The 25,551-nt window shown below is 40.3% G+C and overlaps 1 protein-coding gene across 7 annotated transcripts in view; it reads right to left on the reverse strand.

Moving 5' to 3' along the window:
* The window catches only part of PIP5K1B (phosphatidylinositol-4-phosphate 5-kinase type 1 beta), a 95,064-nt gene extending 71,325 nt beyond the window's left edge, over positions 1 to 23,739 (reverse strand). For 4 of the 7 annotated variants that reach the window (XM_031608760.2, XM_090131475.1, XM_090131476.1 and 1 more), the window contains exon 1: positions 23,615 to 23,739. The gene's annotated coding sequence lies outside the window, so the exon portion shown is untranslated. The other 3 variants (XM_090131471.1, XM_090131473.1, XM_090131474.1) reach the window with 3 other exon arrangements.
* Between the last annotated feature and the right edge of the window lie 1,812 nt (positions 23,740 to 25,551).

The following is a 25,551-nucleotide window of genomic DNA, read 5'->3' on the forward strand; positions in this document are numbered from 1 at the left end:
AAACAAGAATAATACAGTAAAATCAGATTTTGAAACTAATATAGGAAAGAGTTGCTCTCAGTGTGTAAAGAAATAGCTGCTGCCTTTCATGGCTGCTGTCTAGTTGCCATTCAAGTGAGACTGCAATTTTATATCCACTGGAGTAGAACTGCACCAAGAAGTGCAGCAAAATAAACAGGGTTGTTTTTGTTTTTCCAAGTTACATCACACTCTGACCACACGACTGCTTTATATGTATAGGTTACTACTAACTATAAGCATTAATTCTTACAGATAGAGTACTACTATAAGGAAATGTATACTTTTGTTCTTTGAGTCAGATTTAGTTAGGCAGACCAGAATGAGCATCCGAATATTTTTTTTTTTTAATTCAGATAGCAGCAGTACCCTGAGTTTGGCCATAATCTGAAATGATGTACTTCTACTGAACTTTAACAAATTAAAAACACATCAGTGCATATGACTGGCATTAAGAAACATAGTATATTTAGCAAGGAATATATACACACACACACACACACACACAGGCACGGAAAACCAGCCATGGAATTTTTAAATGTCAACACAAACATTTTTGAATAAGTGTTTTAAAATAGTGATTTGTAGCCACATGCTACATTTGTAGCCAAATACACCATCCCTGAACATTTTTGCTCCCAAGAAAGTAAAGGCATTAATCCACATTAATTGCACCAATATGAATATTTTTACACATATTTTAAAAGATACCCCATATACAGGTTAATAAACAATATTTAAGACACCATCCTCTTCTCCCCTTCAACTAGCTGCTTTTTTTTTTTCTAAATGTGGCAAAATGCAAAATCTTGAGCTACAACTATGAGTAAAGGAACTACCATATAGATCAGCTTCATAATAGCATATACAGAACAGTGAAAACAATGAGAATAGCACTTAATCAGAAAAGGAGACAGTTCTCCAATATCCACCAGCACAAGTAGTAGGTGAGCACACTGCAGAACTACATACAGCCTGACACAGCTGAACTTTAAAAACAGACCAGAACCTGTCAGCTTTTCCAAAGAAGAACGAGTGTAAGTTTTCCTACAAATGAAAGAGGTCTCTGATTTCTTGAGAGGTCTTGATAAGAATCTCTGCTTCACACAGAAGCCTTCAGAAGGACTATCTTTACTTCTCAATACTTCATTATGACTTGGTTAGAATAGGTATACAGTGCTAGCTGTAGCTCAGTTAATAAGCCACATCACAGTTTTCAAAAGTTGAAAGAGATTTCAGCATTCATGAAGGAAAAAAAAAAAACATGAATCACACTATAAGAACTCCATCCCTCTTACGTAATCTATATACTTTTAAGAATCATTAACTAAAAAGAGAACAAAATCCCAGCAGGATAAAATACAGTCATTAGCTGCAAACATTTATAATTTCCATAAACCAAACTGTTTTTTTTCAGAGCAATCAAATTAATAGGTCCTTCACAGGAACAGAGTGTTCTTGTGATTTAATGTACACAACACGACACTCCAGTTTCTGATATGCCTTACCTGATATTAAACAGCTGGAATGCCTAATTAAATCAATTTAATATCTTTTTGTCAGAAAAGAATTTACTTGCTATTGGATGGTTATATCACCCTGAACTAAAAAAAAAAAGTCAGTATATTGAGCAGCACCTATGTTTTACAAGTATTTATAGAAAATTGACTTTCAACAGTAGCTGTTACCAGAATACAGTTATTACCTCCTCAACCGTTGATACATCTTGTTCCTCGGAGAAAACAACCTGATGTTAAGCTAGATAACTGGAGAGGGACAGCCATCAATATTTGGGACTGTCCTGCCATGCTTTTGATTTATAATAAATAAAGAGATCAGACTTCAGTTTGCTTGCAATATAATACCACTGTAAGATCATTCTATTGCAGACCTGAACAATTTAATTAGGATCACCAAATAAAGGGCATGAAGAAAACTGAGACAAGTAACTGCAACTCAGACAATCCTACATGCCTACCCCCTCCTCATCATTCTGGCAGCAAGAGGAGACACATGACAGACAAATGCCCCTTTGACAGACAGATGTCCCTTCACTGCAGATGCAGGCGGAAGGTAACAAAAATGGTGAATGACAGTGAGAACAGTCTTCATGCAAGGCACAGGATTATCCAAATGCTTGTAAGAAAAAGCCATTAGTTCAAGAAGCTAACAGGAAATCAGCTAAAGATCGTTACTGAAGTAATCTAGCTGGTGCGTTGGTACGCGTGATAAATACGTACATGCAAGAGTGACACATGGAGTGGAAGATGAGACACCAAGAAGTCTAAAAACAAAACAAATGACAACAGCTGCTGTTAACAAGCAGTGTCTAACACTGTCTAGCATAGACACCTGAAAAACTTGACATTATCCGTATCTCCCTATAAAGAAAATGGCTTTCAGCTGAAAGCCCTGTTTCAGAGGGATAAGGCTTAGACTTATATACAGGACTAAGCTAGCATTTTGGCTCAAGAGGATGAAGGAGCTTGTAGAGTGATGGATGCCAAGTGAGGCTATGAAGAACAAAGACATAGCCTAAATCTGGTGGCAGCTGGCAAACAACGATCCCTTCAGAGTGGTAAAGCATCAGTGACAGAAGTTCTGCATACTTTTTGGTTGACTCTACACTTGGGAATTTACCTGTATCATGGATGTAATGAATTTGTCTAGTTAAACAATCTTTGATTACTTGCTCTACTAAACAGTCTGCCACTTTTGGGACAGCTGCCTCTGGACAACCCCTCACAGCACCGAGGAGGCAGGTCCCTGCACAGTTCTGGAGCTACTTCCACACCACCAAGCTCTGGGAAACACTGACATTTCACTTCACAAAAACAGATGCCAAGAGCTGACACATGCCCAGATAGGCAGATGGAAGAAGAATCTATGGGAATTTCATACCTGTGTGCCACACATAACTGAGGAAACCCTTCATCTGCTCAGAACGTTGCCAAAGTCATAGAAACTCTGCTGGTCTGTACTTGCCTACACCTTACACATTTCCTGTGTTGTGCTTATGTCCTCACAGAAGGAAGAAAACTAAAACCTGCTGAAGAACACAACTTTTTTCACTTCAAAGAAGGAAAGGGTACAATTGAAAAGAGAGCAAAACAAGATGGGGAACAAAATAGAAAAAAAGGAGAAAAATAGGTGAAAAGGGCAGATAGAGACTCAGTAAGAGATTCTGCATTGCTGAACTGGGAGAAGAATGAGGAAGAGAGACACATGAAGAGCACAGGATCCAAATTAGAATGGAAATACACATGTATATCCTATCCATGAATAGGAAAGGCTGTCAGCTTTCATCTGTTAAAAACAGACAGGCAATGCCATTATCTTTGGATATCCTCAGAAAGGAGATGAAAAAATAGAAGATCTATATCTGACAGTGTAGAGTTATGGCATAGGGAAGCTAACAAAAACAGAAATTATTCTATCCCCATGACAATACAGGTATTTTTTCCCAACAAGCAGAAAGTTCCGTTCATTGTGCAGCACAGGTATAAACGTTTAGCTCAGAAAAGGGACCTAAAATATTCAGTCCGGCCTCATTTGCCTACTGTCAGGTAATTACTACCTATACAAAATGGCAGTGACAACACAGTCAGGATTAACACAACACTACCAAACAAGCTCAATTGCAGAGACAACTTATCTTGAGCTGAAAAAAGCCTGGAGAAGTGTAACTGCAAAGCATCAGTGGATCTGCAACGCAGAAGCCCCTTGCTGCTCAGATGACCGCAGCAGCAGGCAATGGTAAAACAGTTCTACTTAGGTCAAGCTATTCTGAAGACTGTCCCCTCTTGGCTTTATCTCATCCACTTATTTTATGAGGTGGACCACAAGCTTCCCTGCCCTTGGAGGTGTTCAAAGCCAGGCTGGATGGGGGCAACCTGGTCTGGTGACCCTGCCTGTGGTGGGGAGGTTGGAGCTTGATGATCCTTCAGGTACCTTCCAACCCGGGCCATTCTGTGATTCTGTAATACAGAGAGAATGCCAGCCTTCACATCTAGCAAAAAAGATTACACACACACAAACATTCTACTAGTTCCAACATGCAGGTGGTACACCCGTGTCAGATACGATGTGTAGGGACCCTTAACATTGCACATCAGTGCATGAGATCGTGCTCCCAAACTTTTGGACAGAATTTTCCATTACAACTCATGATAGGCACAGTTCATGTTTTTTATTGTTTTTATTGTTAGGGTTGTTTTTTTTTTTTTTTTTTTTTTTTTTTTTTTTAATGCCTGTAATTTCAAACAGAGATATTAGAGAAAATAGGAATTCTACATACCTCTCTTGAAAAGTCGGAAGTCTTTATTGATGCTTCTGACCTCTATCTAGTTACCTCATCTTCTTACAGTAAACACCTAAGCACTACTGTTTTGAAGACAGCCACTTACCATTCTGTGCTATTTTTTTTATTAACAGCAATACTTTTATAAATACGTATGTGAGCCAAAGTTTCAAGCATCTCAGTGAGATATAACTGCAGAGCAATTATTTGCAGATAGATCAAAGTAAATGGTTATCGATGTATTTTACATGTAAATTTTGGCTATGACAAAAGCAATTACAACAAAGCATTCTAGCAACCAGGCAATCAGAGAAAAGTAAAAAAAAAAAAAGTAATTCAGTTCTCAAAGTTAATAAGTAGATGTAACATTTCTAAAAAGAAAGAAATGCAAGCAAGAATTCAGCAAGATATAGAATACTGCTTTTTTTTTTTTTTTTTTTTTTTTTACAGTACATACTATTAATACGGGGAAACATCTTCCTGCAGTTACTTCAAACATATATCTACTAGAGGATGCTGGTAAAGCACATTTTAAAACACTGTCCACACTTGTGATGGCCTTTCAAATGGTGTTTTACTATGCAGAACACATGGAATTGGAAATCAAGGTGCAGAATGTGCTATAGCAGAAAGCAACATCTACATGCGGAGAAGTTTCTACTTCCATATTTTCTGTAAAGAATAACTCAATGGTTAAAAAAGGAACCTCTGAGCTAAAGGAAGCAGCCAAAGGAGCAAGATGTGAACCTGATGTGCTTGAACAACTATTTTGCAAAATTTCTGTTATACTGTAGTTGCAAATTGAACATACATGCTTCAGCTCTTTTCCTATCTCACACCAAAGAGACCAAAGGTAGCTGCGCAGGGAGGTGATGTACAATGACAATTAACCAGAAAGGACTCAAATGACTGAAATTACTTCTGCAAAATGTTTGTCTGTTTTTTTCAAGTAAGAGACATTTAGATGGACATTTACACCTTATGTGCCCTTTCTTTTCCTTTGTCATTATATTTTGCAAAATAGATCACCAATTAAAGAACAGAAAATGGAAAGCATGTATGCAAAGTATTTTCCTTCTTATAAGTCACGTCCACATTTAACTATAGGCACTGAGAAAAAAATACAGGATATCACCATTGTGATCTACCTGCATTTGCATCTCACAGTCACATTTTCCTTACCTCCAACACAGTTTTCTTACATGGATATTTCTGTACTTTCTTTCTTTCTCTCTCTTCTGTACACAAGAAGTTCATATGAACAAGAAAACAGAAAGAACACTGAAACAAGTTGTCCAGAGATGCTCCGAAATCTCCTTTTCAAAGCCCACCTGGACATTTTCTAGTGCAACCTACTGTAAAGAACCAGTTTTAGAGGGGAGTGGATGATCTCCAGAGGTCCCTTCCAACCCCTACAGTTCTGTGGTTTATAAGTGCAGAAGGAGGTCACCTCTTTTATTTTTGTGCAGATTGCAGTTACACTGCTCTTCTGCAAGACCCATGGAAAAAGCACTGCATTGGGCACTCAGTGCATGAGACCTCTTCCTCACAGACAAGAACAAATCACCTAGAAGCCAGAGTCTCTCTCATCGTGGCTCATCTAGGATATTACAACATAATTTCTAGCTTCATCAGACTTATTACTTCACGTATTCACTGAAATTTTAAAAGGCTTTTTTTCAGAGCGATGCTTCCTATTTGAAACCTGTAGCATCCCATCTTTTCAACTGAACCACATTTTTACTAGATAATTAATGTTCTGTATTGACTATCCATCCTGAGAACAACAGTCTTCAAATTTTAATCACTAAACGGTATTAAGGATCATCTGAAATACGTTCCTTTTCCCAATTTTGCAGCTAGTTCTGACAGTTATTTTCAGGGAAATGTGTATTTGATAATAAGGGAAAAACTTAGCACAATTCTCTCTGCAGCCCCAACACTATGTGTCAAATGAAATTCATTAGTTTTTTGAACATGAAGATAGTCCATAAATACACTCTGAGCATGCTTTCTGAGGAATGCATTGTTTCATCAGTATCCTGTTTGAGATAGGAGTCCAAGAATTGCCTTTGCAGCTCATGAAATGATTTTGACCGGACACTGCAGTATCAGCAAGCTTCACTGCTACATTCCCACACTCAACTTTGTCAATGCACACTGTCCCAATATAGTTCCCCCCTATCACTTGGCGCTATTCAGTGTTATTTCCATAGGCCTGTAATATTCGTAAAGGTGCAATGATGATGCCAAAACTGACTACGTGAACGATGAGCTATCCACACTCACTCCTTTGAGGTGTTTTTTTCTGGAGAACATTCATAAAATAATTAGGAACAAGGTTCAGCATCACAGGAGAGGCACAAAAGCAAGAAGAGATCTCTGCATGCTGTTTCTAAAGAAATCTCTCCTCCCAACCTCCCGCACCACTATGGCCTTTGTTTGGATTACTTTCACCAGCACACAGTGTTTGCCCATGAGAAATCACAAGACAAGATACACAGGAGTGAAAGAGACAGTCAAACTGCAGACATTTTACTCACATTTGATTTTCAACACTAGGAAAATAAAATTATTCATACGTCTGACTGCTCGCAGACTGAGGCCATGTTTAAAAAAGGTAGGTGGAGGTATCTATGCCAAAGACTGAACAAAGATGCCAGCTTTACTGCAGTAGCTGCAGAAGTATCCACACAGAATAGGAACCAGCAAGATCAGCCCTAAGGAAATAAGAGGAAACCTCCACTCTCCTTAAAGTTCACAGTTCAGAACTGTCTAACATAAAACTACTAGAATGCTTTAAGTGGTACGCATAAAGACAGCCTTACATGTGAAATTTCCCTTTAACAATAAATTCTCATGCACTGGGTCATCAGCACTGAAATCTTCAGCTAAGAAACACATCCACTTCCCACGGGAAGAGATCTGTATTTCAGTCAGACAGCCAAGAACCACCTGATCATGGAAGTGCAGATTCTCCAACACCTGATTTATGACAGAAATGTGTCATAACACTCCCGGTGCTTTCCTTATTCCTCACTTCCAAAAATGAAACTACATATTAGCCACAATGCTGCAAGGATCAGCTGTTATTTTAAAGATTTAAAAGCACCATTACTGTTGCTATTGCCTGCTCTGACTTCGCTCTTTAAGAAACTGGAGTGCCTAAATTACAGTAAACTCTGAACTATCCAGGATCGCAGAACTCCATGATAGCAACTGTCTTAACCTCCTGTTAAGTCTGTACCGGGACTCAGCAGAATTACAGAATTTCATTCCCTCAGACTCCTGTAAACACTCCTGTAATATCATATGACTCCAAAAATTATTTTACTTTTATTCAAAAAACCTTATTTTCTCCCTACTATGCATACATTCGTTAACTCCAATAGTAATCTAAGTAGCATGCGCCTAATCAGCTTTTTTTTCCCCTCCTATTCTGATTTCAGATATCCACTTGTCTCATCAGTTCTTAGGACATAAGTTGCAGCTGGATTACTACTTATCATGCAGCAGATGAGAGCAGCAATGCAGAGAGAAGCACAGCTTTCACATTACGGAGTTTATGAGGGGAAGACTGCAGAGAGGTTTTATTTCTTTGTTTATATTAAATTCTAATGGCCCATTGAAGCTCTAATGCACATTAAAGTATTATTTATGTAATATATGTAGGGTACAATGTATTTAATTTCCCTTCTTAAAGAATTCTGTAACAGTCATGAACTTAAAATGAAGCCAGTACAGTGAGACAGGTACTTAAGAATCCTATGCTACTTAAATGATGCTCTTGTTTCTGACATCTATTTGATGTTCTATATGTTCAGTACATGCTAAACTAAAATAAAATTTGATTTTATTTGAACACAGTTATGTCAAAGAAACTACGTGTCATTTGGAACAGGTCTTTAACTACTTGTTAGACAGAAGCATGATCTAAAGATTAATTTAGAACACAGAATGAGCTGTTATAAAATACTCACATGAAAATTTTATTCCAGACAGGAAGAAGTGATAGGTATAGCAAGTTTATGGCACAAAAAAATGATTATATTCACAAAAAAGGTAGGATCATTAGAAGCAGGCCTGAATCAGAAACACACAGAAAAAAAAAGTAGTTCCTGAATTTTCTATACAACAAAAAGCGCTTTCAAAACACCACATGGTAGGTAGTTACAGACTCCCTGGAACAGAAGTATTTACATTTTATCTGGATTCCCATTAATGAAAAGAAATATGTTAAGTCTGAAGTTGTGAACCTCCTTCCACAGGCTTCCTTTCTTTCTTCTCCATAATTTACTGCTTTGCTGATAAATGCATATACCTCAATTTCATTTCTTAGTTATTATGAACATAATAAGGAAGTATAACTTCAGTGTTTCCTAGTCTAACAAAATTTGGGCCTCTTTATTGTTTGTAAACATTTTTTTTTTTTTTTTTTACCATACATATATGTATACGTAAGTAATACTAGTATTTATTTTCATATATATAGCACCCTTCTCACTCTTCATCAGATGGTCCTGCAACAGACTGGAAAATGGAAGCTCTCCTCATTTACCCACCCTCAAGCTGATACTCTCCCTGCTCTGCAATGTCCCAGTGCCAAAACTCTTTAATGTGACACGATTTGCATGAGTTACTAGTAGTGCACATCGTACCACAGTCGGTTCATTTCCTATGAATCAGCTGGAAAAAGTAAAACCACACAGGGTAATAGGAGATAATACTTAAGGAAACACTATCAGAAGGAAATCTGGAGCTACATCAAATGAAAACATTTTGAAAATAATTGCTAGTTCCACAAGTGTTACTTGAAGTTGCTTGTAGCACATATCCAGAAGCAAAGTCCTATTGTTAAGGAACACTGTTTTAAATGGCATTTTTATGTTATGACTATACAATGGCCCTTACATTACTCCTGCAATACACCATGGGTCCAGACAAGACTAACCTGTGCTACTTCCCCTTCTCTTGCCCCCATTCAAGACAGGCCAGCAATAAGCATGCAGAAAGCAGCTCAGTTTACTATAATACTGTACGAAAACAGTGTATTTGGACAGTTAATGAGGACTTATTTCAATGATTTCAGGAGTTTCACATGCTTCCCAGAACACTAAAGGCACAAGAATCTTTTTTTCCAAATTTTGTTTGCAGCCTGTCTGCATCAGAGGTTGGAAAAGGAGGGGGAAGGCTCGCTTTTAGGTAAGTGAGATGAAAGCAGGCTCTACTGAAAATAAACCAGCTTGTTATTCTAGGTGACTGTTCAGACTTGCAATCTGCTTCAGTTTTTCATTAAACTACCACACAGTCCAACTTTGATGGCAGACAGCAAAGATAAGCTACTGGACTTCTCTAACTCTGCAATACAATTCACAGATCAAACAGTTTGCCTATGTACAAGGGCAGCTCCGTAAGCAATGTCTCCTTATTTTAAGATGGCGGCCCACAGTGTCAGAGACAGACGTTGGTGGTACGGCAGTAGAGGATGACCCTTCCCACCAACATTCCACTACATGTTGTTGCTGTGTGACAGATGGCAGCAGAAGGGCATTCTGACACAATGGCGTTGGACACAGAGTGTCTGTGGAGCAAAGGTGTGGCACTGAATGAAAAAAATGACACCCACTGACATTCATTGCTGGCTTGCTGAATGTTTATGGAGACCAAACAGTGGATGTGAGCACAGCAAGGCAGTGGGTGGTGTGTTTCGGCAGTGGATCACCTCTGGTGGTGCAGGCTCTTTTTCATTGCTGCCAAAAAATGCCTATCTAATGGCAATGATTATGTTGAAAAACAATGTTTTGTAGCTGAGAATCTGCTCTATCAGACTTATTATGTTCTTTAGCATTACATAGGAGGCATTACTTTCAGAGAGATCCAGTAGGAGACTTCTTCCCTGATAGAAGAAAGAAAGGCAAAAAAACTTTGCAAGCAATGCCACTTGCCCACCAACTATCCATCGTTCAACTCATGAATCACTTCAGAAAAGTTGTGGATTGTAAAGCATCACACTCTTGATTCAGGATGTTAAATGCCTTGTACCCTTTTCACACCCAGAAAAGAGACAAGAGACTGAACTCCCTGACAGGCTTTAACCTCTCCCCTTCCATTGTGCAAAACAAATTTTCATCAAACGTGAGCAGGGAATAAGTTGTTATTAGTTTTTGCTTCTAGCAATTCCACTGGACACTGACTAAAGGTAGCAGGAAGCATAATTATGCATGTTTGCAAGTGTTGTAATAGCATACGCTATTCTTTCTCTATAGTTTACACTCAAACAGCAGGCTATCAGGGAAAAACTTTCCTTAATTCTTTCTTCCCCAAGATGAACTCTGTTGACCATGCAACTCAAGGCTCAAGCAGCAATTTTGGCAAACACCTAGGGTACAGTTTAGTCCACTTTGATGATAGCTATAAACACCTCAAAAGGGGATGCTTATTGGTTTCATGACAGTACAGCAAAGCTCTACTTAGATGCTTCAAGATGATCTGAAAGAGTATTTTTCAATGCCAGTCGTAGTTGAACAAGAAATACATACAGCTTCCAACTTGCAAGTTTTTGAGTTACAATGTCAGGGCAGTCTTACGCTCTTTAAAAAACACACTCTAAATTTTCTTCTAGCAGTAGGATAAGCAACAAGGAGTCACCCCAATGGATGATGACACCCACAGCCTAAGTAACCAATTAAGTTTCTATAGTCAAAACTTAAATCATGCAAGACATGTTCAAATTCTTATAGTGTCACAGTAGGGACTTAGGGGAAAAAAAGTCAGCTTAAAAATTCGTACATTTTGCAAGAAAATGTGGCTCGAAATGACTTCCTTAACTATATAGTGTTCTTAACTATATAATATATTCTTTTCATCCCTGCAAAAACAATTATTTAAACCAAATACAGCATTATTAATGAAAATACAAAGACTATCAAAGAAAATATTTGACTGTATTTTTAAAAACATCACATGAATAACCTGAATCATAAATTAGTGAATAACAGGTTCTTTTTCCAAAACCCTAACAGATATTATGGCTTCCCATACGAAAGAAATTAGTGTTAGTTCTACACAGTATTTAAAATCACCTACATTTTATTGTGTGGCATTGCAAGACAGTATTATTACTCAGTGACCCATGGCTTTTATTTCCTTATTTTTATCATAGCAAATAGACAAATGATTTTGTGCAGTATTTGTACAACCCCTTGTTCGAACTTGCTATTTTTGGTATTCTTAGGCTATGCTGGTGCACAAAAAGAAAAAAAATCTGGTTAATTTTTGAACAAATATGGTGACTCTTCTCATAAGCAAATAATCCTGCCTCTTTTGATCAGGTAAAAGAGGGTTCAATTCACTGCAGTATCTGCAATGCTGCAGAGAGCCCAGTACTCTTGAACATCATGTAAATGGACAGATGGAGGAACCAAAAATGACCCTAAAACTTTCCAGCACCACTGCTGGTGCAGCTAATTATTCAGCCATTGCCAAGTCTGATTCTCATACCTGATGGTCAACAAAACAGATGCAGTAAAACATTATATTTCTATATTTTATAACAAGTTGTCACTTAGTTGAATACATGGCATGCAATACATTGTCTGGGTCCGTTAATAAGTACAGATGCTTCACAACAACAAATTTAACTATGCTGGAGTTTGCTAGAGAATCCATAGCACAAACAGGTTTGCAGCTGGCATTTTCTTACTGTGCACACTTGGCAACACTGAGCACCCTAGTTGTTCTCCTGTGCTACAGTGACAAGCTCAATAAGACAGGTCACATATACAGTAGCTATCATCTTAAGATGTTACCCTTTCCTGTTCTCAGTATCCTGTTTTTCTTCTTTTACCAGTTAGATCTTAAACCTGATAGAAGTTACAAGAAAAACATGAAAGAATTGGATTCCTCTCCCTTCCGCTGCCACATTACTATCCTCACTTTGTAGATACACATCATTACATTCACCTAAAGATCACTGCAAATCAAAGAATTATCTCATTTTTCACTATGCCTATATACTTACTGTCTCTCAAAATATATCATTAAAACATTTCTGTCTCTAGTAGTGATGCTTTATCACCGTATTGCAATGTCGCCAACACTTAGAAAAACATTCCTATTTCAACAATCAAGTTAAAATCCTGAGAGAAACCACTGCAATTGGCTCCACAATGTCAAGTTAAAGTTCTGTTATTAAGGTCTGTGTAAAAATCAAGACATTGCTCAGAAGCGGACAACAAAAATATCCTGTTATCTTTTGTTTTAACTCTACTTTTGATAAAAACTCCTCCAACTCAAGAGAAGGAAAACTGTATCCCTCACATGCACTTTATCATCCTCTGCAGACATTCCAAACAAGAGCTTAAATTCTTCTTCTACCAACATCATCTTGTGACCAAAAAAAAAAAAAAAACAACTTACAAATGACTTCCCACCACAGTCTGTTATTATGCATCTAGTTTCAGCTGAAGGCAGATGCAACTGCTACTGGCATCTTCAGCTCCTGTCAATGTACATGTGAATGTTCACATTTGCTATAGCTAGTGATGCTATCCTGATATTCTGTATTAAAATAGGGCATTTACTTGAAATAAAAATGACAGATTAAAGACTGGACATAAAAGCAATCAAACTTCCATAAACAAAAATAGAGAACACCCAAGGAATTTCAGGTAGTGTGTCAGTTACATCAACTAATCTTAAACCAAAGTGCTGCAACATCTGTATGTACAACATATGAGTAGAACAGATAATATTGAACTAAACACTCTGATATTAAATTGAAGCACTTTCTGGAGCCCTACACGGCCAAGGGAAAACTCTCCCAAGTTTTGCAAAGGCCTATGTGTTGCTTGACGTTATCGTCAGAATCAACTCAAGCAAGCGTCACGTCATGCATGAAACAAAACAAAACAGTTTTAAAGAGATTTTATCATAATTACTGTGGTTTGAGATTCTGAAATAAACTACTGTGGTGATTTGCTCTAGGGAGCGTGCCTCAGGGTACAAAAAGAATAAAAATAGATCAGTCTGCATCACTACTCCTTGGAAAGACAATTATATAACCAAGGCTGAAATATGACATGGCAATATATGTGGTTCTTTTTCCCCCCCAAATAGAGAAGTTAAGCAACTCAGCTTCCAGTACGCAGCATTACTGAAGTATCCTTTACTACTGCAGTTCTCAGTAAGTGTCTTAATTTGATAAATGCCTGTTCATTAGCCGTTTTTTTTTTTCAAACTGAACTTTTAATTATTGAAACAAGCCTGTTGTGAGAAGAATTAAACAATTCACTGGGTAACGCTGTACTGCAACCAATGAGACAGAACAGTCTTCCAAGCAGGTCAGCTGGAGGTGATGTACATGCAGCAGATCTTGATGGCAATATGTGGCACATATCCCAGAGGCGCATCCCTCCACAGTTCTCCATTTGCACCAGCACAGGGCTGATGTCTGTCAGTAGGTCTGGGCACAATCACTTACATTGCTATCCCATAATTCTGACAGAGACCACAGCCTGGAATGCTGCAAGGCTTGAACAGCTCTTGCCCTTAGAAAAGAAATGCAGGTATACATGGAGAAGATCAGGCTGGGCAGGCGACCTGCTTCAATCTCTTCACAGACCTTTCTCCAGCATGGCCTTGTCTCATGAGATCAAAGTTGCATTCTCATGCCCCACCATCTCAGCATCTGCGCGCCTTACAGGGACAACTGCTGGAGAGTAGGCTGTGCTGACACAAGGAATTAACACAAGGAACGTGAACAGGGATGGCACTAAAGGCTCTTGATTAGGTTTCAACACCATGTACTCACAGATTGTCACCTCATACCAATTTGGAGCTATGATTAAAGTGTTAAGACATAAACAGCACTTCTGAGAGGGACACAGCCTGTAGTGCGTGTACACAATGCTGGGAGGAGCCAAGGAGACTGCTAAAGTTGACTGCACTTAATTGTACAGATGTTCATGCCTGCTCACTAGTTAATGATTGACCTCCACGTAATGTCAAGCAGCTGTTAACAAATTCTTTTTTTTTTTTAAATCACATGTAAATAAACTCAGGCAACAAAAATACAAGGTAGGCTACAACTGCTTCAGGGCTGCACTGAATTCACAGCCTAATCTTAAATGCATTTAACTACTGCCATCTTTCCTTGAGCACTTTCAAAGATGAGGTCTTTGTTACCCAACACCATCAGGATCTTTACACCACTTTTCCTCTTGGAAAACTAAGGTAAGCAGAGCACCAGTCTCTTAAACGAGCCTGGCATATCAATCTTCAGATCTATTTTCCACGCCTTAATGTTCCTGTAGGCAGGTTCAAACACTGAGAAGATTTGTCAAATCCTGAGGCCAGTAACATGCAAGGCACGCTGTATCTCAGCTTTACTATAGCAGATTTCAGCCACCAAAGAAAAGCAGCTAATTCTATAAACTGGAATCTCCAGAGACAGAGCAGACCATAACTCACTTTTCTCTCTGAACAAGATTTCTATTGGTTCACATGGTAAGAAAATACTATTAACATCCATTACAAAAATTTAGAAATAACATTTTGCAAGCTGAAGTTATCTGGCTGTACAAATGGTATTTCTAAGGCAACTGCAGTGACTTCTAAAATTAAAGCGAGATAAATATCTACAATTACCCCTCATCTCTTTACAACTAAGGTTACAGAGGAAAGCAAAAAAGCTATTGTATTAATTAGCAGTAATTAATTTAATGACTTACTGGATAGTTATTGGAAAGGCAAAGGTAATTGACTATTTCAGCTAACAGACGACATTAAGCTCAATTTGAGCTACAGTATTAAGAACAAGTAACTTTAAAGAGTTATTTGAAATCCTTTTTACTGATGCTTTCTCTGCTAGCTCTTCAAGAACTAGTATCAAGAGCCAGTAGCTTAGAAACATGGTTTGAAATGTGTTTGTTTTACACTTTGCATGCTAGCTGTTAACTAATCACAGCACAGCGGGAAGGCCTGTGCTCACTTAATAACATAGTTAGTTGGGTTAAGGAGTCATAACTGAGGAAAATGCTGACTTCGCTGAAGGCTAAACAGGCTGCATGTGTCTCAAAGTATTCCTTCACTGCCCAAAATCTCAGGCTTTGCTGGTCTGCTACAAGCAGTCAAATAAGGCAGACAATGCTAGGTGGGATCCAGCAGTCTGCAGTAACATATCAAACTCCAATGTAAAAATACACAAAGTATGTAACAAAAATTATATTTAAGTATATACCAACATGCAACAAGACTTATGCTCTCTAATGCCATCATAAATGAAAGGAAGAGAAGCAGTCTTGCTAGCCCTGAAGTAAAGGCATGGGACAGTGGGACAGCCTTACAAAATATCCAGTTCAGCAAGGCACTGGTACTTTACTTGGCTTTTTGGCATGCGAGCACCACAGTGCACTAAATCTGCTATTAAACATACACAATTGATTAAATTGTTTCTTCACAGTTCAAAAATCAGTTGCCTGCATTACACATAATTTCAGACAGAATGCTTGGGACTCAGCAAAGATGACACCTTACAGCACCTCAAGATTTAGTTAACATTTTGAGCTAGCACCTCAGATATGCCTGTGACTATTGAAATTTCTTCTTACAAACACTGAAGCATAGGAGTTTCAACAAAACATCCTTAAGAGTACATTTCAGACCTGAAATTACACATGCACAATCTTAACCTAAATATTTGTAGTTAGGAACTACTACTTCTTTTAATCTATTCATCTACATTTGTTTAGGAGAAAAAAAAAAAATGAATTTAACAACGAATATTTTAACAGGTATCCCACATAAATGAAGCAATTTACTGTTTGCATTGTTATTTATGAGGTCTTCATGAGTGACTATAATTTTTTTATTGGAAAGATCTGAAGCTTTTTAGATTTCCTTCTCAGTTTCAGTATTGGAAAAACTTCTGCTAAAAATTACTGTTTCATCTAATTACAACAGAATTCAAAAAGGTACCTTAAAATTACACAGACATTTGTGTGGTTTTTTTTTTTTTAAATCTCATACTTGAAGTCCCTATTTCCACACCCAGCATAACTGTATGATATGTGTTCTTCTAGCTTGAAACCGAATTTCAAACTACCTCTTCAACAATATTATCTCTGCTTTCTGCATGTGAATTACCAAACTGACATGACTGAAGATTGAAGTAGTCCCAGTGGCACGTCTCTGTAAGAGAGCACCACTGTAACTTCAGCATGAGTAGAACAACTCAAGAAAAAGTGATCATGAAAGAGAATGATGTTTTGTTATCCACAGTCCCAGTAGCTTCAAATTATTCTGCATATGAGGACAAGTAAAGCCCTGAAGCAAAGCAGGATTTCAATTTGGGTTTCTACTTTTATTTCTGTTGCTCAGAATTATGTAGTAATAATATTTGCTAATTCCTCACCATATTGATCTACAAATAGCTGGCAAAGGGTTTACAATGTAAACAAAACTCAATAACAAAATTTACAAGTATCATTATTTAATAATATGGCTTCTTACATCATCACGTTTGTATTAAAAACCAAAGCAGAAGCTGGGGACTCCTATGAAAAGGTTTTCTGTTTCCTAGCCAAAAACTTCCTTATAATACTCCCCTTGTTTCTCTATTGAACAAAGTGACTGAACTTCGTGGGATGTCTCTCTTCTCCCCCAGGATTCTCCTACTACCACTCTGAATGTAAATATTTTCTCTTTTTTCCACAAAGCATGTGTGAAGTTAAGTAGTAAATTAAGGACTAAAGCACCAGTCTCTCAAAGGCTTGTGTGTCTTCATTCACTGAACTATATCTTACACAACTATCCATACCGACTTCCACCAGCTAAACTCAAGGAGAGTCACTAGCCTTGGCAGAATCTAGGTGCCAAGTCTGGCCTAAGGCATGATCCTCCTTTCAAGATAAGGTACACATATCTTCTTTCCAGACCTCTCACCCAGAGCATAAACAATGCCTTCAAAGACACAGAAGTACCATCTTACCTCTTTTCAGATTGGCAATTAGGAGCTCGGTGGACTGGGTAGGAGACTTCCACAAACAGAATTGTGTGGTAGGAAACCACACAAATCAGAACTACACCCTCTACTCTTTGAACAGATTCACATAAAGTATACCACAAAGGAAAACAAAGAAGGTCCAGAAGAGAACCTGTGGATCTGCTGATTATGCTTTGCACTATGAAGAGGTTAAAGGTGCAACCAGAGCCAAAAAACCATCAGCTGAGAGATTGCATTGCATTGCTACCTCTCCATCAGCAAAGATAAATGGACAGTGGACATGTTGAGGAAAAAAAGCTTCCCTGGTGTACCACTGGAGTATTTACTGCCTTAGCAGTGATTTTTTAGAATGATGCAGACAAAAATATTCAGACAAACCATATAAACAAACCAAGTCCTCTCAAACATGCAAGACACTAGAATGAGTGAAATCACACTGAAACGTGAAGTCCAAAATACAGCTCACACATTTCTTACTAGAATTCTGCATGGTGAACTGAAACTGACATAACTTAAAATAACAAAAACAATTTAAAAAAACAACCCAGCTTAGATGACACTACTGATTATGATAAAGTTCAGTGCTCTTACCTGAGACTCTCTGGGTTCTTTTACAGCAGTTAAAAAACGTCTCTCTTTATCAGACACACCACGTTCCACTGACCACACACTGTCCTACTGAGGAGGAAGCATCAACAAGCTAAGCCAGTGCAAACTGACACACAGTAAATCTGGGCATGGCCTCACACAAAGACTGCATTGCTCTCAGGCAAAAACACCTGATGCATGACACACTAAAATCAAGCCTCTAATTAGGTACAGAGGCAAAGAGTATCTGCAGAACCTTCCAATGCAGAAATCCACAGAACCCCTGAATCCTTACATTTAACTCAATCATCCACTGAAGATTTCTGCACAAAGCCATACCAGAAAGCAAATGAAATTCTAAATTCTGTTTAAAAAACCCTGCAGCTTTACATTTGGATTAGGAAACAAATATAAACAAAAACTCTCATATTGAGCCCAAATAATTATTTTCATTAATCTTCTTATTAAAGGTTGGCAGCAGCAGTGGCTGCAACGGGTTTTTTAATTACCCAAACTAAAAACTTGGCTGCTACTCACTTCTCTGTGTCTTGAATGCTTACAGTGGTTTACCAATAAATTAGTTTGCTGGGAAAATGAAAATGGACAACAGAAACCTATTTCCCAAATCTTGTAAACCAACCAATTGCAAAGAGTTCTCCCAATCTCTCAAGAGACCAGCAGAAATCTTTAGTACATCAAAATTTTAAAACAACAACATGCAACTTGCAGCTCTGTTGTTGCCCTAAAACTCATCAGTAATTGTGACCTTTCAATATCTCAAGGGGAGCTACAGGAAAGAAGGGGACAGACTCTTTAGCAGGGTCCGTGGTGACAGAACAAGGGGAAATGGCTTCAAGCTTAAAGAGGGTAGATTCAGGTTGGATATAAGAAAAAAGATTTTTACAGTGAGGGAAGTGAGGCACTGAAACTGCTCACCTAGAGATGTGGTTAATGCCCCATCTCTGAAGACCTTCAAGGCCAGGCTGGATAAGGTGCTGTGCAACCTGATCTAGCTGTAAGTATCCCTGTTCACTGTAGGGGAGTGGGACTAGATGGCCTTTAAGGGTCCCTTCCAACTCTAAGGGTTCTACTTATGATTCTAATTATCAAACCACAGTTTGAGACATTGTATCTCATGTAGTTAATCCTTATTATCTACAAACAAACACACACCCACATCTTTAATTAGGGGGAAAAAAAAGAGTCTGTAGAGAAGCCAAGAACTCACACTGGCTTTCATGGCCGTGGCTAATAGCAAGGAACTTCTCATGAGTTCACATATCTGAGCAGAAGCAGCATTCTAGAGCTGGGACCCAGTCAGTAGCAGCACAGTGGTACAGGACAGAGCCCAGCACAGGGCAGGAGCTCCCACCACATCTGGTATTAGCTGTGCTGTGACCAGAAGACTGATAGACACATGCAATTAAGCTCTCACTTCATTGGCATCTAGCTGACTTGCACGGGTACTCTGTCCAAGAACATCTCGTGAAAACAAACTCGGCAGGAGAATAAAACAAATGACTTTCCCAGATAGAACGTGACAGAAAGTTCTGAGCAGAGAACAGTTCAAGGAGAATTTGTCCCATTTACACTCTGCAGACACAGACCAGCCCTGAGGTTTCATCACCTATGGCTTCTGGCCACAAAGCAATATCCAGACCAATGCAGGCTGGAGACATGGTGTGGGCAGCAGCTGTTGCAACCAAGCATATTTCCTCCTCTTAAGTACGAATCCTGACAGCAATCTTAAATATGGTTCTCTCAAGATGGAATGAAGCAGACAAGTTTCTACCATCTAACACTGCTTCTCAGCCACTTCTCCGTCGCTATTTGCAGAGCCCCTTGGTGCCAGAGTGCAGCCCTGCAAATGGCTGTACCAGCACATCACCTGCTGAAGAATTAGCTGAAAAACAGCTTCCCTCCACACCAGTATCTTTTAATTAATCCAGATCAGTTCAGCAATCACATATTTCCACTAAGCCTCACCAACTGTTTTGCAACCACAGCCAAAAAAGTGCACAACAGTTGCAGTATTTTTTTGTCAACTTCAGTGCTGAAGGCAACATCCCATTATTGCACATCGAGCTTCAAACTTAAATACCAGTATTATTCTCCAGTTCAAAGAACGAAGCCATTTGTAAATTACAGCAATATTTCTAAAGCTAAATGGTATTCAATTTTTTAACTATTTACAAAATCAAACCATCTTCATATTTGTGCTCACTACACTTAATATAATTCTGATTATAAACTAGCAACTCCATACAAAAGACACTAAGCTAGGCCTTTAAATTTTTGTTTGTCAGAAAACTGCAAAACAGTATGTTTGTGCAGAGACAAAAGGAGTTAAGTGGAACCCAATGCTAGATCCCTAGTACTCATGCTTGTAATGCAGATGTCCCTCAGCTTCAAAGAGACATTTTCAATGGTGTATTGCTGACCACAGCAAATCCCAATCAAATACCACAGTTACACAGATGACATCGAATCTGATCAAAGGATGACAGACACAGGGAGCTGGCAGAGTGGTGAAAATATACAATGCATGTGCAACACCTTCAGCTTCTCCCTACTTTGCCAATCAAAAATAAAACAGCTCTGCAGCAAGGAAGAGAGAGCAGTAAAATGGTAGATGTTGTACCTCTCAACGTGATCATATATGTTTTTTAGATCACAACTGGAGAGTGGAGAGGGAAGGTAAAAGATGGGATTTCCAGCTCATGGAGAAAGGACTTGAAATTTCTTGTCCCAAAGAAGGAGTAAAAGCTCTTTCTGGATTGTACAAACATGAAGAGTAAGACAAGATGCATGACCTCATAACCACAGCGGGAATCTGCGATGACAAATCAGACACTTGATCTATTTAGGGAAAATAAAATTCACAGTATCAGTGGTGTGGGCTCACAGTAAGCAAGTATAGTACAAGAGGGACTCAAACACAAGTTACACCTACAGAGCAATGATGAGCAGCTGAGCTGAACCTAATGCCAGATGGCAGGGAAGGTTTGCGCATCTTCTTCCCAACTGCTGCCTTGCATTGTCACTAAGACTTCAGAATAGCCTTTCACTGCACTTAACTTGTACAAATTCTGCTGCTTTGTTCAGAACAGCGTAGGGTTTCGAGTGTTTTGATATGTGTAGTAACGTTCATGTATATGCTTCTACGCATTTTATTTATACCAATTAGAGAAGTTTGCTTTTTGGCTTTTGCTATCTGTAAGTTTCAGCTATAGCACCACATAACCACCAGCAATAATCAAAGGCTCACTCTGGAATGACAACCAGTTGCAACCACTGCATAAGACTAATACTCTAATAGCAGCACACTACCATGTCCAGCGGGGCGCTGAAACTTGCACAGACACTGTACTGCTTGTAGCTCCCTTCAAAATCCAACACAAAATAGGGATGGAGAGGAGGCAGCACCTTACAAGCAACTTGTCTGAGTCCTAAAGAAAGGCTGTTGCCAGCTTCTGTCCTGTAGCAGCTGAGAATGCCAAAACACTTGTCATGCCTTGGTTACACAGATGATAAACGTACAGAACAGACGCTGCACACATGAAGCTACAAGAATCAATGAGGACATTTCTAGCACTACCTGGACTACATTACGCAAGCTGCAAAGAAAGCTTTTTTATAGTTTGTAGCCTATTCTGCTGATGCCAGAAGTAAAATTCCTCTGCTGCCTAGAGACTCGATAATAAACAGAAAGAAAAAACAACCAAGACCACTCCAAAAGCACACAAACACTGTTACAGCAAACAAGGTCAACACATGCTTATTTTCAAGCACTGTGGTTCAGTTCTCAGATAGCAGGAAGACCTAAATGTGTGACTAAGGATTATACACAGCCCTACACTAGCAGCTGAATCCAGGGAAAGAAAACTCCCCAATTTTAATGGTTCAGGATCAATTCCTAAACTTAGAACAAATTTTCCACTCTGAGCTTTATCTAAGTGGGGGAAGGGAAGAATCCAGGAAAGAGGGATTAAATGCGTTAAATAAGAAGAGCAGAGAAAGAGCACCATTTATACATGTGGGCTTTACTTTTTCTTAGATATACTAATTATTAGAAACCGACCTTTAAAAAAGGAACAGATTTGAGTATGCGTGTTCAATTCTTTTGTGAATCAATTTTGAGATAGCCAAGAGACAAAAAAAATACATTAAGGATGGGGGAAACTGAGCAGAAAAGAGTGATGTTACAAAATAAAAAAGTATTTTTCCTTTTCTAAGAGCAGGGAGAGTCAGAATAGCAACTGTAACAGCCATTCGCAGGACTAAGTACTCTCTGCTTCTAAGATCAAAAAATCTAAGAGACCATTTAAATAACTTTATGAAAAAGCATCTCAACCATAATAAGCCATGGGACAAATATCCTATGAATTTACATGGAGACTTAAAAAAAAAGTGCTACTGTAAACATTCGCTTACTCCCTGACTGCCAGCACTTCTCATAGAAGGTTCACTTTAAGCAGAGTTTGTGTTTTTCCTTTTGATCTGAGCACTCCTCCACCTGACATTATTCAAATGACAGCTCAAAACATTTACATAAATACATAATTCTCTATCAAACCAGAAGAACTGTTTCTTCACCTGAAGCAATATCCTTTCAGAAGCAACACGAAACAAGTCTATCTACATTTCCTTCGGGAGAGCTAACACAACACCTGCACAGAGCTCTCCTACAGCACAATGTTACCCACCAGCTCAGTTTTAAAGAAGTAGCACTAAAAAGGAGGGGAAAAAAAGCCCTTACCATCTAAGCAGGGCACTGGAAACACTGCCATTTTAGAAGAGCCACCTTATGGTACTAAAAGGTGAGCTGACCATTCAGAGAGCTTTCTGCTGCTGGGCACGATTCAGAAAAATGGGCATCTTGAACAGAAGTGTCTCAGCCCACTCCAACACAACGCAGAACCGCTCGGCGGCTCCCAGCGAGGCTTCCCTGAGGCTTAACTTACAGCACGTGAATAATCTCATTGAGCCGCAGCGCAGAGTTTAATCCGGGAAAATACAGCGCCTGCGGCGTGCGCCGATCAACCCACCGCCGCTCTCTTACGCCCCGTTTTTGCTTTCGGTGGTTTATTTTTTTTTTCTTTCCTTTTCGCTTCTTTTGTTTGTTTTAAATAAAAGCTACAATCCCCCAATTACGAAACTTGAGAGTTCGTGTCAGCCTACCTGCCGCCTCCGCGGACAGAAATTAACACACAAACAGGCGGACAGGTGAATTCAGCGCCAGGAGCCGGAGCGGAGCAGCGCTGCCGCCCGCCGGGGCCGCCCCAACCCGCAGCCCGCAGCCGGCAGCCGGCAGCCCGCAGCTCCCGCCCCGCTGGGGGCTGCCCTCCCCGCCGCGGAGCAGAATGAGCAAGAAAGCCCTGAAATTGGAAGAAGAAGAAGAAGAAAGAGAAAAAAAAAAAAAAGAAAAAGAAAAAGAAAAAAACAAACCAACCAACCAGCCAACCAACCAGCCAAGGCAGCGCGCGCCTCATTCCCCGCGACAAGACCCCCTCCAGCTCCCCGAAGGATCAGGAAACAACCCGCGGCCGCCCCGCGCTCGCACAGACCCCGGCCAGCCGGCCAACCTGCCAGGCCTCACCCGCCGGCTGCCCCCGCTGCGCCAGCACAGCCCGTCGGGGCCGCACTGGGCCCCGCGCCGCTGCTGCTGCCGCCGCTGCCGCCCCCCGGCCACTCGGTCCCCTCACCTCCAGCTCCGGTGTGTAGCGGCAGTGCGGGGCGGCACGGCGGGTCGAGGCCCAGGCCCCGCCCGCGGGCCGGCTTTTCCCGCCCGCTCGCCGCCGGGCCGGGGCGGCGTGGGCCGCCCGGTGCGCGGCGGGGGCGGGCGGTGTCTCCTCCCCACCCCGCCCCGCCCCGCCCCGCTCCGCCCCGCCCCTCTCGCGCTGCGTTTGCGGGAGCGGCCTGGGGGAGTCGGGGGTTTGGTGGGGCCGCGTGTTGCCTTGGTGCGAGAGGCGGCCGAAAGCACCGCGGGCCTGCTCGTGCTCGCTGTCGTGCCGGCGCTTCGGCGAGGCTGCGCGCGTTCGTTCCTTCTCTGATCGTATCCACGTCCTGAATTGTGCTTTGCGGGCAGCGCTGCTTTTGGGCAGGCCCACGTGTTTGCCCTGAGAGGGACCACCCAGGAAAACTCAAGGCAGAACCCTCATTGAGCACCAGACTGCAGGGTGTTAGTCCCACAACATCGAGTACTTGCAGTGCTGATGTTCCACAGGTCTGGGAGACATGCGTGGGGATGGCCAGTTGGGCTGTAAATCCAGGCAGAGTAAAAAATGTGAGAAGGAAGCTGGGAGAACAAACATGCAGGCAGCAGAGCTGGGAAGACCACATCCTGGCACCGCTGCCTTCAGGGAAGCACCTCTAACTGGCAGGAGTCTGGGCTCTTCTCAGAGCAAGGTGGAAGGGCCGCACGGCCAAGGCTATGCTGCTGGACTCCCTGCCTGCCTCAAGGAAGGCAGCAAAGCCCTACCATCTGCTCAGGACCGTTTTATTCCTCATAGAGTAGACTACTCCCAAGCTACACAAGCTGAATGCATAATAGCCGTGCATTTATAGCTGCAATTACTGGTATCGGATAGGCTGACTCATGCATGTTGAATTCCTACTGCAGAAGGAACTATTGTATGTGCATGCATATTGAAACAGAGGAATCGTAACACCATTTCAAGGTGCTACTTCCATTTTGTTCAAGATCCTGTCTGCACCCAGTTTTTTATCAGCTGTGTTTTTCATAACAAGTGATAACAACAATTACGCTGTATGTTTACTCAAATCAATGTGCAGTAGTCACACTGCCTAGCTAACAATGGCTTCTCTAGGTAACTGCAGCAAGAGAGCCCTCTTGTAGTCTCATCTTCTGACACTTCGCTTTCTGCTTTTCACACCAGTAATCCCGTAGCTTAGGCAGAGCAGTCAGATGTGCCATCTGGCTCAGCTCTAAATCTTTGGAGTGAATGACACTTTCTTAATGTATTCAGAATCTGCAGCACTGACAAGCCTGTGGTCATAGGAGTATTTGGAAGATTAAGGGTGAATAATCCAATGCAATACAATCTCAAAATTTCTTTTCAGGCTTTAAGGTGGACTGTTTCAAATTAAGTTCCGTCTAAAGATGGTGGTTGTATGTGGGGAACAGTTAACAGTCCCAAACTCAAAAACCAAGAGCAGACACAACTCCTAACTCTTCTTCCTGAAAAGAACAAACAAATGAGCAACATTGTAAGGTAAGAGTGACTCTATTCCTTATTTATGCTTAGTGCATAGAATGTTCTTCTCCACCTACATGGATCCATCCAATCACATTGCTATATTATGTAGGTTGCTCTGAAAGTAATGCCTTGTTGTTATTTCTATGGAAATGACAACAGATACAGAGCAAGATAACACTGTTTGATAGAGCAAATTAGCAGCTATAGAACACTTGTTTTTCAACATTAGCTCTAAATTTTCACATGCAGTGAACAAGAGCCTGCATGCCACACTCATAAAAATCTACTCCAGTGAAGGTGATGCACTGTTGCTGTCACCACTGCTGAAATACACCACCTCACTGTGCTCACATCCCCTGTTTGGTCTCCATAAAAATTCAGCAGATGTCAATAAATGTCAGTGCACGCCATTTTTTTACTGC

Source organism: Phasianus colchicus, chromosome Z (assembly GCF_987193195.1).
Source record: "Phasianus colchicus chromosome Z, bPhaCol1.hap1.1, whole genome shotgun sequence".
NCBI classification, from domain to species: domain Eukaryota; kingdom Metazoa; phylum Chordata; class Aves; order Galliformes; family Phasianidae; genus Phasianus; species Phasianus colchicus.